Source organism: Pseudopodoces humilis, chromosome 26, assembly GCF_049639895.1.
Source record: "Pseudopodoces humilis isolate 2021_Gansu_Grassland_sample_001 chromosome 26, ASM4963989v1, whole genome shotgun sequence".
NCBI lineage: Eukaryota > Metazoa > Chordata > Aves > Passeriformes > Paridae > Pseudopodoces > Pseudopodoces humilis.
The window spans coordinates 5,814,665-5,830,377 of NC_142225.1; the positions used below are offsets into that span (position 1 = coordinate 5,814,665).

The window sequence follows — 15,713 nt, forward strand, 5'->3', positions numbered from 1 at the left end:
TGTTTTGTGCTCCTGGTGCTTTATCAACAAAATGCCCTCCTGTAGACACTTGGCCTTTGGAGATTATTTTCCCAGGGAAACTGTCATCACGCAGCTGATTAATTACTCTAATAATCATAATTTTTTTTCTAATAAAACACTCTCTTCCCATTCATTAACTACATTGCAGGTAGGTGACAGTGGTAATTATTCTCTGGGAGTACTTCTGAATTATCTTTTCTAATCCAGCCTGTGCTGACATTTTTGAGAGAAAAAAACATTTTGTCTCTCTTTCATGAGCGGGGTAACATTTGAATATGCAAACAGTGTCAAAGCATGCCCTCAGGATGTTTTCCTGAACTATGATTTATGAGCTCTGGCCATTGTATTTGCTATCATAGACCCAGAAAGGTCATTAGACAAAAAGGTTTTCCCTGCAGGGGTCCCTTACCATCTTTATCTTCTGATATTTTAATTTTTTTTTCCCAAGCTTCAAGCTGGAGAAGTGCTGTGAGTTCCCCCATATGCCTCTGCTATTTATTTTTTATTTATTCCCGAGGGGGAAAGTCCTGTGCAGTGCTTTAGGCACAGAAATCCACATTTCCAAACCTTCCAGAGCGGATCTGGTCAAGCCCTGCCCGTCAGGGCTCCCAGGTGTGCAGCACACACTCAGTCCCCGGGACCTTTTGTCTTTGGGAATGGGAATTTCCACCCAAGGGCCGGAATTCCAACCTTTCCCTGCGTGGGGGGAGCTCACCCAACTCTCCCACTCCCACCCGTGAGGAGTTCATCAGAATTCCAGAATCCCCAAGGACAGAACCTCAGGTTTTTCTGCCGCTCCCCCAGCTGCTGCTCACAGCTCTGGCTCTCCCAGAGCTCCTCTCCTTTCCCTGGACACCCTCCAGCCCCCCCAGCTTTTTATTTCTTTTTGAATGGCCCAGAACTGGTCAGTTTTCTCAGCAGGGGAAGAACCCATGTTGAATCAATCTTGCCTCACCAATTAAGGAGAAATAATTAGCTTTGTGTATGTATTAGTGTAACTGGAAAGGTGTGTGTGCAGGAAATCTGTGTGTGTGCACCCCCAGCCTGCACAGCTGGCAGAGCATCTCCACATCTGCCGGAGCTCCCGCTGCCAGCAACCTGGGGAAGCGAGCCCCAGCAGCTCCCAGGAGTGACTGTCCGTGCTTATTTACTCCAAAATCCACAGCACAATCCACGAGAGCCAACGGGAAACACGGGAACATGGAATTGAAAGAACAGCTGAAAAGAACAGTGGGTGTGAGCGGGCTGCAGGGCAGCGCTCGTGCATTCAACCCTTCCAGGCCCTTTTTTTCCAACTCATCTTTCTTTTCCAGTGGATCAGTAACCTCTAACAAAAGATCTGTCCTTCCTAATCATGCTCTGCCCTCCCCATGCCATCCCCTCTCCACACAAACCCCCTCTCGTTTGTTGAGCCCACGCAGGAGCCCCAGGGCTTTGGAAAAGTCTTTTTTCAGCATGATTGTTTCCCAGCCCAGCCCTTTGCTTTGGGCTGCCACTCACCATCACCCAGCTCCAGAGCTCTGCAAATGCAATGTGACACCAGAGCTCGAGATGTGTTTGTGTCCATGCAGCACAAATGAAAGAGGGAGGAAATGTATCTCCCTGTGCTTGTTTGTCAAATGGTAATGGAGAATCCCAATGTTTGCACAATTCCTGCTCTACCTGATTGCTCTGTTCCTTTACTCAGAACAGGTGACTGACACAGAGAGCGACAAATATTTGCTGTGGCAGATGATTTCCTGCACAAGCCAGGAATCAGTTCCTCTGCAGAGCCTCCTGGCAGCCAAACTCTGCTTTTCCATGGTTCACTCTGAATGTCTGGGCAGGTAAAGCTTCACGCAGCAAAGCCTACTGCAAAATTTCTGTTCTTTTCTTCTACCCTTTTTTTTTTCTTGAGTTCAGGATACTTCACCCACTTTGATTTCTCTTTTGCTACAAACCCCAGCTCCACTGAAGCCAGTGAGAACATTCCCTGTGGGGGCAAAAAGCCATTTTTACACTAAGTTTAGGCTAAAACAAAGTAACCCCTTTTATGTATATAAAATATAAATAATGTCGTTATCCTGACATGAATTATTATATTATTATATATATTATTATATATATATAATATAAAAATAAAATTATATATATTATATATATTATATAAAAATAAAATTATATATTATATATATAATATAAAAATAAAATTATATATATTATATATAAAAATAATTATATATTATATATATATAAAAATATATATATATTATATATAAAAATAAAAATATATATATAATATATAAAAATAAAATTATATATATTATTTATATTATATATATTATATATAAAAATAAAATTATATATATTATATATAAAAATAAAATTATATATATTATATATAAAAATAAAATTATATATTATATATAAAAATAAAATTATATATATTATATATAAAAATAAAATTATATATTATATATAAAAATAAAATTATATATATTATATATAAAAATAAAATTATATATTATATATATTATATATAAAAATAAAATTATATATATAATATATCTATAAATAAAATTATATATTATATATTATATCTATAAATAAAATTATATATATTATATATATTATATATAAAAATAAAAATATATATTATATATAAAAATAAAATTATATATTATATATAAAAATAAAATTATATTATATATATATATATATTTATATTATATATAAAAATAAAATATGCACTGGGTACACCACAGGTTTGAATTCCAAATCTGACAGACATTGGACACCCTCTCTGTGATATATATGAGCTATAAATCAATATATATGAGCTATATACATATATTACATACATCTAAGCCCACATAACTGTTGATTCATAAGAACTGTCCCTACACCCTGAAAACCATGACTGGGATTTATTTATGCTCCCACCTGGAGCTGGAGCAGCTCAATAATGGAGTAATTAAGTGCAATTTTATATATTCTAGATGATTTAATAAGCATATCACAGCCAGTTATAGAATAAGCAGTAAAATACTGCCGGGTGTAGAAAACATCAGCTGTAAGATGAGAACTGCGTGTGAAGGCAATAAAAATCCAGATGTTGTTCTGTATTTCCATTGTTTCATCCCAAAGTCCTTGGTAACCTTGGGAGAGCTCTGCAGGAGCGTGTTTGGTGTTTTTAGGGAAGGAGCAGGAAGGGATTTGGGAAGGGCAGGGCTGCTCTGGGGGAGGCAGGGCTGGCAGGAGCAGGGTGAGAGAGGAGGGAGGATGATGCCAGCAGCAGCTCAGGCTGCCCCCAGCCCTTGTGCTCTGCTCCCATCACATCTCATCACCCTCGGCTCCTGGGGCATCCCGAGGGATGGAGGCTCTTCCTTGGGACCGAGGAATAAATCCTCAATCAAAGCAGCCAGCTCTCCACCCCGGGCATCTTCTGTTCTCCTGACAGGAGCAGGGGAATGGACTGGACTCTGAAAGCCCTGCTGGGCTCTGAAAACTCTGCTGGGCTCTGAAAACAGGGCTCTGAAAACTGCTGGGCTCTGAAAAACCTGCTGGGCTCTGAAAACTCTGCTGGGCTCTGAAAACTGCTGGGCTCTGAAAACCCTGCTGGGCTCTGAAAACCCTGCTGGGCTCTGAAAACCCTGCTGGGCTCTGAAAACCCTGCTGGGCTCTGAAAACTGCTGGGCTCTGAAAGCCCTGCTGGGCTCTGAAAACTGCTGGGCTCTGAAAACTCTGCTGGGCTCTGAAAACTCTGCTGGGCTCTGAAAACTCTGCTGGGCTCTGAAAACTGCTGGGCTCTGAAAACTGCTGGGCTCTGAAAACTGCTGGGCTCTGAAAACTGCTGGGCTCTGAAAACTGCTGGGCTCTGAAAACTGCTGGGCTCTGAAAGCCCTGCTGGGCTCTGAAAACTGCTGGGCTCTGAAAACTCTGCTGGGCTCTGAAAACTCTGCTGGGCTCTGAAAACCCTGCTGGGCTCTGAAAACTCTGCTGGGCTCTGAAAACCCTGCTGGGCTCTGAAAACCCTGCTGGGCTCTGAAAACTCTGCTGGGCTCTGAAAGCCCTGCTGGGCTCTGAAAACCCTGCTGGGCTCAGGGTCACGGGCTGAGGGCACACAGAGCTCAGGACATTGCCAAAATCACAGATCCAGGGGTTCCTCAGCGCTGCCCCACAGATCTGCACAGTCCCAGCCTGCCCAGCAGGTGATTTACTGGAATTTAGGGTAGGAGGGACTTACAGCCCCCCCTGCTAAATAACTTCTCTCACCAATCAAAGGTTGTTGTAAGAAGTCGAATGGAAATGTATTTGTGTTTAACAATTAAATGTAATTGGCAAGTGCTAATGGCTCTGTGATCGCAAAACTGGGGGGAAAAGCAAAGAGGAAGGAACCAGTTTGAAGGGACTTTATCTAATTTCATTTTAATTAGATCCTTTTTCTAACTGAGTTTCTAATTTTTCAATTAGCAATTAGCAGCTGCAACTCATTCTGAGCGTCACGAGGTGCCAGAGACACTAATTACACCACAGGAGTAGGAGGCTGAAAATGAGAAATAAAATTACCCATGAATGTTATTAGAAAAAAGGAATGATTACGTTCTGTAATAATATACTGATGTGAGCCTAATTAGATTGAAGGATTGGGGGGAAAGTAGGAGATTTTAAAATGGAGTGTATTTAGGAGTTTATAGGTCATTTTTTTGGTGTTGACAGTGATCAGGTGTGCGTGGCTGGGACAGAGGCACGGGGGCTGTGTCCCTGCAGGCCCAGCGATGCTCCTGCCACAAATCCCCTCTTCTCACGATTTCGGGGTGACAGCAGTGACAGCAGAGCTCCAGCCAGGCCCTGAACCTCCCTCAGGACAAAGGAGAGGCTGGGGGAGAAAATGATTGATTCCAGCAAGAGGGGAACCAGTGCAAACCTGGAAAGAGCCACTTGACAGCGAAGAGGGAGCGTTGCTCTGAGCCCATTCATCTCCCCGTTTAAAACACACCGATTTTTCTTTATGAATCAATAATCTCTTACAGTTGATTTAATAAAGGGAGTGACCTCTCTCCAGCTCCAGTGTGCACAACCTGCAGTCTGGAATCACTTCCAGGGGCCCCAGGAATAAATGATTACCTCCAAATGTGGTTCTTAATAAAATTTATGAGCCCCCATTCATCCCAGTCCCCTATTTGTCTTTATATAGCTCACAGAATTTGCCACTAATTATATTCCTCTTCATAATCTGGGCTCCCCAGTTAAGGGCTGTAATTGATAGCCTCTGAAAATCATTCATTCCAAAACGGGCCAGAAGGGTTTGTCCCACTGTTCCCCCCATTCCTCCCTTCCCTCTCAGCATCCTCAGCCCTAAAACTCCTCAGAGCTGAGGGAAGATCCAGGAATGGGTGTACGATAAGAGAGGGGAAAGAGCAGGGAATTTAACCCAAATTGTTGAAAGGAAACCCAAATCAGCTGATAGGAAAGGAAGAAGAGAGTGCCCAAGGAGCAGGAGAGCAGCCCCTGCCTTCCCCTGCAGTGCCCAGGGACCCTCCCTGAATGCCCAGGGACCCTCCCCATGTGCCCAGGGACCCTCCCTGAGTGCCCAGGGACCCTCCCCATGTGCCCAGGGACCCTCCCTGAGTGCCCAGGGACCCTCCCTGAGTGCCCAGGACCCTCCTCATGTGCCCAGGGACCCTCCCTGAGTGCCCAGGGACCCTCCCCATGTGCCCAGAACCCTCCTCATGTGCCCAGGGACCCTCCCCATGTGCCCAGGGACCATCCCTGAGTGCCCAGGGACCCTCCTCATGTGCCCAGGACCCTCCCCATGTACCCAGGGACACGCCAGGGACCCTCCTTATGTGCCCAGAGACCCTCCCCATACCCCCAGGGACCCTCCCTGAGTGCCCAGGACCCTCCCCATGTGCCCAGGACCCTCCTCATGTGCCCAGGGACCATTCCTGAATGCCCAGGACCCTCCTCATGTGCCCAGGACCTTCCTCATGTGCCAAGAGACCCTCCCCATGTGCCCAGGGACACCCCAGGGACCCTCCCTGAGTGCCCAGGGACCCTCCCTGAATGCCCAGGACCCTCCCCATGTGCCCAGGGACCCTCCCCATGTGCCCAGGAACCCTCCCTGATGCCCAGGGACCCTCCCCAGGGGCTCTGCAGCCACAGCCAGAGCTTGGATCCCGTCTCTCCCAGGGCTGCTCGGGCAGTGTCAGGGATAAAACCAGCCTATAAATTAATCTTGCATTTAGAAGCTGGTTAATAGTTCTGGCCCATCATCTCCTGCCAGAAATCTGCTGCATCTGCAGAGCTTGAGGGAGTAAAAAGGAAATAAAAAAGAGGGATGAAGTACTCGGGAGCACTCTGCTCCGGTTTGGAGCTGCACAGGCAATATTTCCAAGAGCACCACAATAAATTTGAAAGCCTAACTTTCAAAAAAAGCCCGTCAATCACCTCAGGCACTTCCACTCCCACAGTCATTTAAGACTTCTTTTAAAAATGCAAGAAGTCCACAAGCTAGCCCTACAAAACAAGGCAGTTTGGTTTTTTTCTGCTCTGCTCAGATTTGATTTCTGCAGCAGGACGAGGCCAGGGTCTCAGGCAGGATCTTCCTTCCCCGTGGCCATCGGAGCACCCTGCCCAGCCACCTCTGCATTTCAGAGCTCCAGAGCCTCGTGGGGCTTGCTGCTGCTGCCAGCAGATCCTGGGAATTTGTGTTTATTCCTGGGGAGTTGTGTTTATTCCTGGGAATTTGTGTTTATTCCTGGGGAGTTGTGTTTATTCCTGGGAATTTGTGTCTATTCCTGGGAATTTGTGTTTATTGTTGGGAATTTGTGTTTATTCCTGGGAATTTGTGTCTATTCCTGGGGAGTTGTGTCTATTCCTGGGAATTTGTGTTTATTCCTGGGGAGTTGTGTCTATTCCTGGGAATTTGTGTTTATTCCTGGGGAGTTGTGTTTATTCTTGGGAATTTGTGTTTATTCCTGGGAATTTGTGTTTATTCCTGGGGAGTTGTGTTTATTCCTGGGAATTTGTGTTTATTCCTGGGTATTTGTGTCTATTCCTGGGAATTTGTGTCTATTCCTGGGTATTTGTGTTTATTCCTGGGGAGTTGTGTTTATTCCTGGGAATTTGTGTTTATTCCTGGGAATTTGTGTTTATTCCTGGGAATTTGTGTTTATTCCTGGGGAGTTGTGTTTATTCCTGGGAATTTGTGTTTATTCCTGGGGAGTTGTGTTTATTCCTGGGAATTTGTGTTTATTCCTGGGGAGTTGTGTTTATTCCTGGGAATTTGTGTCTATTCCTGGGAAGTTGTGTTTATTCCTGGGAATTTGTGTTTATTCCTGGGAATTTGTGTTTATTCCCGGGAATTTGTGTTTATTCCTGGGAATTTGTGTTTATTCCTGGGAATTTGTGTTTATTGTTGGGAATTTGTGTTTATTCCTGGGAATTTGTGTTTATTCCTGGGAATTTGTGTTTATTGTTGGGAATTTGTGTTTATTCCTGGGAATTTGTGTCTATTCCTGGGAATTTGTGTTTATTCCTGGGAATTTGTGTTTATTCCTGGGAATTTGTGTTTATTCCTGGGAATTTGTGTTTATTCCTGGGAATTTGTGTTTATTCCTGGGAATTTGTGTTTATTCCCAGGAGCAGCACAGGGCCAGGCCACCAGACTATTTTAAGGAAAATCATCACTTCAGATCCCATTCTAAAGGCCTCCAAATCTCCGGGAGGCTTCACTTGTCACACAGATAAAACATGTAAATAAACAGATGCTTGCCTGCTGGGCTGTTTGCAAAACAAACAAACTGCTTTTCTAGAAGGGCTCCTCGGGAGGAGATTTTTGCTGTGAATTCAGGCTGAGAGCAGGTGAGGGGACATCCACAGAGCCACATCCCTCCCTCCCTGCCCCTTTTCCACCCTTCCAGCCCTGCTCTTCTCCCTCCCAGCCTCTCAAAGAACATTCCCCACTGCGAAAAACGAGGTTCACATAATTTTTGTAGAATTTAAAAGTTTAATAAGAAAACAATTAGGAGAACAAAATAAAAAGTATACAGATATGGCCAGGTGTCTCTGCATTCACCTCACTGACAAAGGATTGTCCCTTAAAAACAGAATCCTGCTACATATCCATAAATTCTCATACATATCCATAAATTCTCATACATATCCATAAATTCTCATACATATTCAGACATTCTTCTTAGGATCTTTGGTGTTCTTCTGTTTAGTTTTCTCTTGCCCCCTTCCCAATAGATCAATCTTCTTGAGATTTACATTCCCTGATACCAGAAATGCAATAAATTCCTCCCCCCAGAGTTCTGGTCACTGCTGTCTTCATCTGGATGAGATATTTACAAATGCAGGAGTTCTCCAGCTATTTTTTTTTTTCCTCAGTCTTTGGTTTATACAAACAAAAGCAGTTTTTATTTTAATATTATGCCATAGCCTAACATATATGTATTATACCACAATTTCTAAATTTCATCAATAACAGAAATAAAGAAAACTACATTAATACAACAAAATTTCTCATTCTTATACGCATAACATTCATCTTAATATTTGTGAAAAGCCAACAATATAAAATGTATCTATAACACCAACAAATATTTCCTCTGACACCAATCGAGCAGGAAAAGCCTGGCCCATGCCCAGGAATGCCCATGCAAAGCTCCAGTTTCCCAGAGCTTGACAGCAATCAGGCCCAGACTGATGGCCCTGCTCTGTCCTAAATCATTTAGCCACCAAGGTGTTCTGTCTCCTTCTCTTTAGTCAAAAAAGTAAATAAAATTCCGATAATCTCGTTATCCCGACGTGAATAACAGGAAAACACACCAGGAGTGATGTTCCCTCAGCTCTGGGCCTGCCTGGGATGGTTCAGCTGGGTGTGATGGCTCTGCTAAGCCTTTGTTCCAGCTTTTCCTGGGCTCCCTCCACTCACCCTGCACTTTTATGTACTGTTTTTAACTAACTTCAATAGGAAAAGAATGTGTCATGGAGTGTTAAACTTTATGGAAATTCTCCTGGAGAATAACATCATTTCACGGTGCATTACTCCACAATGACCTGGTACTTGAACAATTAATTTTTAAGGTACAGCCTTTCTCTTCCTAAGCTGTGTTTAGTTTTTTTCCTAAACCATCAACAAGGCCAGGATTCCTTTTCTCTCTCTTTATGATCTGAGGAGACAGTTAAAACCTCCCAGCATGTGCTGCACTTCCACAATTCATCATGCAGAATATTCTGTTTGAAAACAGACTGAGGAAGAGGAACCAAACTGCTCCAGGATTTACCTTAATTATTTCTACCTCATGAATCTGCTGCCATTTCTCAGCCTACCTTATTTTCTGCTGAAAGTCTTCCAGACTTTCCCAGGATGCACCAAAGCCAATCTGTTTATCAGAGAGTGGCAATCTGCTGTGAGCACTCACTTTTAGGTCTGGCAAATATACCCAAAATATTCCCACTGCTCTATGGGCATCTCCTGGGTTTATATTCTTTATATTTTTATATTTTTATATTTTTCAGCGGTGCCCTCACACAGATTTCTCAGGTTTAGAATCTCTTCTCCCCCTCCAACCTTAGCAGCCACCTGCCATCAAAACATTCTGCTTCCGTGGGGCAGGACATGTGCAACCCAACTTTCCACCTAAGAAAATTGCCAAAAAATTTCCTTTGACTTCATAATTTTTCCTCATCCGCAGTTTCTATAGAGCTGTGCAAAACAAGGATCAGCAAGCCACTAGAGCACGTCCCTTCCAACCCATTTGATTTCATGGGTGAATTAATCAGGCTGAGAAATAACTCCCTTAATGCTGGACGTTATTTTCTTCTGCTACACAAACCTTGTGGCTTAACTCTGCCATCTGCATATTAAATTTGGATGTTTTTTAGGTCTCTGTTTCCATCAGGGCCCCCTTGCCACCCTTCCTCTGCCATGGATGAGCTCTGTGATGCCTTTTGAAAGTTTTGGCCATCGCACATCCCAGCCTGGAGGGCAGGAGGCTCCCAGGGCCAGACCCTGCATGGATAAATCTGATTTTACTGCCATTCCCCCCAGGGCAACTCCACAAAGCAGCTCCAGACCTGCCCCGTGCCAGCTGGAGGAGGGACAGGAATCACCCTGGGCCAGGGCTTGTGCAGAGCCAGGGATGTCCCCTGTCCCTAAGGGCTCCACCCGGTGAGGAGGGAGATTTTTGGTGGTTTCCAGGCATGAGCAGGGGCTGGGAGCACCCCAGAGCATCCCAGAGCACCCGAGAGCACCCGAGAGCACCCCAGAGCACCCCAGAGCACCCCAGAGCATCCCAGAGGATCCCAGAGCATCCCAGAGCACCCCAGAGCATCCCAGAGCATCCCAGTGCACCCCAGAGCATCCCAGAGCATCCCAGAGCATCTCAGAGCACCCCAGAGCATCCCAGAGCATCCCAGAGCACCCCAGAGCACCCCAGAGCACCCCGGAGCACCCCAGAGCATCCCAGAGCACCCCAGTGCACCCGAGAGCATCCCAGAGCACCCGAGAGCATCCCAGAGCACCCCAGAGCACCCCGGAGCACCCCAGAGCACCCCAGAGCACCCCAGAGCATCCCAGAGCACCCCAGAGCATCCCAGAGCACCCCAGAGCACCCCAGAGCACCCCAGAGCACCCGAGAGCACCCCAGAGCACCCGAGAGCATCCCAGAGCACCCCAGAGCACCCCAGTGCACCCCAGAGCATCCCAGAGCATCCCAGAGCACCCCAGAGCACCCCAGTGCACCCCAGAGCACCCCGGAGCATCTCAGAGCACCCCAGAGCATCCCAGAGCACCCCAGAGCACCCCAGAGCACCCCAGTGCACCCGAGAGCACCCCAGAGCACCCGAGAGCATCCCAGAGCACCCCAGAGCACCCCAGAGCACCCCAGAGCACCCGAGAGCATCCCAGAGCACCCCGGAGCATCTCAGAGCACCCCAGAGCACCCCAGAGCATCCCAGAGGATCCCAGAGCATCCCAGAGCACCCCAGAGCACCCCAGAGCATCCCAGTGCACCCGAGAGCACCCCAGAGCACCCGAGAGCATCCCAGAGCACCCCAGAGCATCCCAGAGGATCCCAGAGCATCCCAGAGCACCCCAGAGCATCCCAGAGCATCCCAGTGCACCCCAGAGCATCCCAGAGCATCCCAGAGCATCTCAGAGCACCCCAGAGCATCCCAGAGCATCCCAGAGCATCTCAGAGCACCCCAGAGCACCCCAGAGCACCCCGGAGCACCCCAGAGCATCCCAGAGCACCCCAGTGCACCCGAGAGCATCCCAGAGCACCCCAGAGCACCCCAGAGCACCCCAGTGCATCCCAGAGCACCCCAGAGCACCCCAGAGCACCCCAGAGCATCCCAGAGCACCCCAGGGCACCCCAGAGCACCCCAGAGCACCCGAGAGCACCCCAGAGCACCCGAGAGCATCCCAGAGCACCCGAGAGCATCCCAGAGCACCCCAGAGCACCCCAGAGCACCCCAGAGCACCCGAGAGCATCCCAGAGCACCCCGGAGCATCTCAGAGCACCCCAGAGCATCCCAGAGCATCCCAGAGGATCCCAGAGCATCCCAGAGCACCCCAGAGCATCCCAGAGCATCCCAGTGCACCCCAGAGCACCCCAGAGCACCCCAGAGCATCCCAGAGCACCCCAGAGCATCTCACCTCCCTGTGCTGAGTGGCACCGGCACGGAGGCAATCAGGATCTGACACTGCTCCCTCCCTCCCCTGCAGCTCCCTGGGGCGATGTGGGAGCAGCCCTGAGCTCTGGAATTTCAGGAGATGGAGGGATTTGGCTCTGAACTCTCACACACACACCAGGCTGGAGCTGGAGCTGCCCTGGATGCTCCAAACCGTTCCTGTCCTGCCAAAGTTGCGGCCAGGGATGAAGCAGAGAAACGAGAGGTGGGAAATATTCCCGTCATGGGAAGAGGGAGGCAAGAGGCAGGAGGAAAAGTCTCTTAAAACAACTTGGCCTGTGAAATGAAGATGTTGTCTGTCACCCAGGGAATGTGTTAGGCTGGGTAATTATTCCCAGGCTATTCTCTGGCTCCACCAGCCAAAGCACTCACATCAAACTGGAGCACACAGAGCCTGTCAGTCACAAGCGATTTTTCAGTCTCAGTGACTTTTGATGAAAAATGCAATTTACAAAAAGGAATCAACATTTCCCTTGCAAGACATCAATAAATGACACTCTCGGAGATGCTCCAGTACCTCATAAGCACTGTAGCTCAGATCCCTTAAGCATTTTCCTTATCTGCTGGGATTTTGGCTGGAGCACAACTTCCTGCTCTCCCCAGAGCAGAGTCACAGGATGGAGCCGTGTACAAGGGAACTCTTCTTGTCCGAGGGACCTCCTGCCACGGGGGCTTTTAGCTCCAATTAAATTGACTCTGCTTCAGCTCTGGAGCTGCTGAAGCTCCCTCCCCTCCTACCCTGCCAAGTGGATGCTCGGAGCTCAAAGAGGGCAGCAGATCCCTGGTAAAAGAGAGGGAAGCAGATCCCTGGCAATGGGCCTGGCTGCATGGGCTGGCTGGGCTGGGGTGAACTGGACAGCTGCTCAGCACCAGGGCACTCCTTCCTTCCTTCCTTCCTTCCTTCCTTCCTTCCTTCCTTCCTTCCTTCCTTCCTTCCTTCCTTCCAGAACAGCCCAGCCCTCCCCTCCCTGATGTGGGGGCGATGGCAGCAGCATCCATCCCTGCTCCTGACGAGCCTGCAGCCCAGTCTGGGAGCCCAGGGCTGGCCCCAGGGGCACCTCCCTGCTCCTCAAAGCCCTGGCACAGCAGAGCGGGGGTTAAACAGCGCTGCAGCAGCTCCTAAAGACCCCGGAGAGAGCGCTGGGGTTGGGGTTAGTGCTGGCAGTGAAGCCAGGGCTGGAATTCACACCCAGAGCCCGGCTCTGAACAAAGTGCCCCGCACTAAATCTCACCCAGGAGCTTCTTTTGTGTTTCTGCCTCCGTTTGTGCCGGGAATCGTTCTCCCATCGACTTTAACCGCTAATCCAGTTCCACGGAATGCAAAGTATAAATCAAAATTACTGGATCATTCAAACTCTGTCTGAGCCATTGTTTATGGGGCATTTTTCTTCCCCTGCTTCTGCACGGCGGCAGAGACACCATCAAATTATGATATAGTGTGGACACCCACCAACATCTTGGCAAAGTGCTGCCAATAAAAGCCAGCACGGTTAATTATTTTCTTAGTTATACAAAGCATAAACACTAATGAAGAGAAAGGGCAGGTACAGCCAGCCGTCAGATGAGTGATGAAGAAATGAAATCACTTCTAATTAAAATAAGAAAAACCCCTCGGAAATGGCTTTGCACAGTCTCCCCTCAAACGAGGCAGGAGGAGCTGAGGCATCGATCAGGACGGGATGTGGGAAGGGACAGCTCTGGGGGTGCTGATTGTGCAAGGCAGAATTCTATTTCGACCAAAAAAAATCATTTTAAAAAAGAAACAACTGAAGATGGAAAAGGAAGCCTTCCAGGCCTGGGAGCTTTTAGCCTGAATTGGGCAGATTTCCAGGTGGGGACCCCAAAGCTGCACAGTGAGATTCCCTGGAGGAGCTGCAGCTCTGGAGGAGGGATTGTGTCTGTTGTTACACAGGCTGATGGAGAAGGCATTTGAATTTACACATCTCAGCTGGAGATAATAACCATAAATGTGTTTAAATGTGAAAACAGAGGCTTTCAGGAAATTACATAAAGATCCTTAACTAATATTGATAATTTTTTACTGACATTCACCGAAAACACAGATTTGCCAATAGTGGAGTTCAGCCTCTCTAGGACACACCATTAAATTTATTTATAGGGTCCCTTGAACACACAGAGCATCATTTCCAGCCAGCACCTGGTGCTGAATAACCAGAATCTTGTGCAATTTCTATACTGGGAGACACGGATGTAAAGGCAATTGGGATAACTGAGCAGCACTGGTGGATATTAAAACCAGCAGAACTGGAGGAGTGAATGGAAGAGTGGAAGGGCTGAGCCAAAACCCAAAAAGACAATTGTGAGCAATGTGTCATCATTAGTGTGGAATCTGAGACTGCTGCTATGGATTTCCAGTGCCAATATCTCCGTGCTGGCATGTCGAACAAATTAAAGTGACAAAACTCAATATGGAAATTAAGATCATTAACGTTTTAACCAAACTGTCGATATTCTAAAAACGGTCCTGCCAAAGAATCATCCTGGGAGGGGCCTGGGGCTTCTCTCAATTAGCACTGCAGCCCCCCCTGTGCCCCTGCCCAGCAGAACCCAGGGCACGAACTGCATCAGGCTGGCAAATCCCAGCTCCATTTCACTCTGGGCTGGTCCCTCTGAGGTTTGATTGCTTTGTTTCCTCAGGAAACTGTCCCTTGATTGCCACTGCCACCAGTGGGATCTTCAATTTCTGTTCTCCAAATCCAGACTTTTAATCCCAGAGTCTCAGAGGGGTTTGAGCTGGAATGGACCTCCAAGATTCTCTAGCTCCTCGGGCAGGGATTGCAGGGTTTTTGTTTCCCAAGTGTTTTATGCTCCATGAATTCACTTCATTGCAGTCCTCACATAGATTGTAGACTGCTTTTTTTTCCTGGACAAGGCTTTTCCACAACGTTTTTTGGGTATCAAAGTCCACTGTAATCAGCATTTTCAAGTTAATTCTTCTATTTCTGACTGCTATAATTTGAAAATCTCTGACTCAGCTGCAGCCATCAAAACCAAAGCCCCAGTAAATGTGATTGTGTGTAGGAAGCTGACAGTGATCCTAACAAAAGATGATCATTAAACATCTCCAATAACAATCCAATAAAACATTTCCTTGTGAAACGTGTACCAGCAAATCTGGAGTCTCCTTTACATTCTAGAGGCAAACAGAGGCACGTGCTTCTCCACCAGCCGATGTCTCCTTGTTTGTTGTGGGGAGGTTTTACAAGTGGGGCAATAACTTATTCATTAGCACAAACACCCAGGGAGCATTTGCATGCCCAGCTCCGACCTGGAGCTGTTTGTCTGTGACTTTTATGGCTGAAAAGCTCTGGAAATGGGTTTTTCCTGGAGGCTGCCAGGCCCCGCAGCGAGGGCGGCACAGCTCCGAGCACAGGTTCTTTATCTCTGACATTTCCTCCAGTGACACAAGGTCAGGCAAGCAATGAACGGCAGAGCAAAGCCATGAAAAATGGATATTAATGAAGTGTGGCTATGAGTAATAACGCCATAAGCAACCTCTGATAACAAACACATTCCCCTAATAACATCTTCAATTACCTTCATTAATGTCTGTCCGTGGCAAAATGTGCAGTGCAGCCCTTCAGGACCACAGCCCCAGCAGATCTGGAGCACGCTGTCCCTGCCTCCCCCAGCTCATTCAGGAAAGTGTTCATTGATGGATGGCCCAGAGGATGATAATATGCATTTATCATAATTTTTTCAGCGCCATATGCCTCCGTCCTATCATCAGGAACCTGGAACTGGAGCGGGACTGCTCACACTGCTGGGAGATGGATGGGCTGAGAGGCAGCCGAGCCTGCCTGGGGGCAGGCAGCTCTGGGGGTCCCAAACCTGGGGGGACCAGGGCAAACAGGAGCTGCCAGGGGCACTGGGGGTCCCAAACCTGGGGGGACCAGGGCAAACAGGAGCTGCCAGGGGCACTGAGGGTCCCAAACCTGGGGGGACCAGGGCAAACAGGAGCTGCCAGGGGCACTGGGGGAACCAGGACA

The 15,713-nt window shown here is 47.6% G+C and overlaps 1 protein-coding gene across 1 annotated transcript in view; it reads right to left on the reverse strand.

Annotated features, from left to right (window-relative positions):
* LOC148182577 (uncharacterized) overlaps window positions 1-15,713 on the reverse strand; it is a 63,735-nt gene that overhangs the window by 6,021 nt on the left and 42,001 nt on the right. The window lies entirely within an intron of this gene.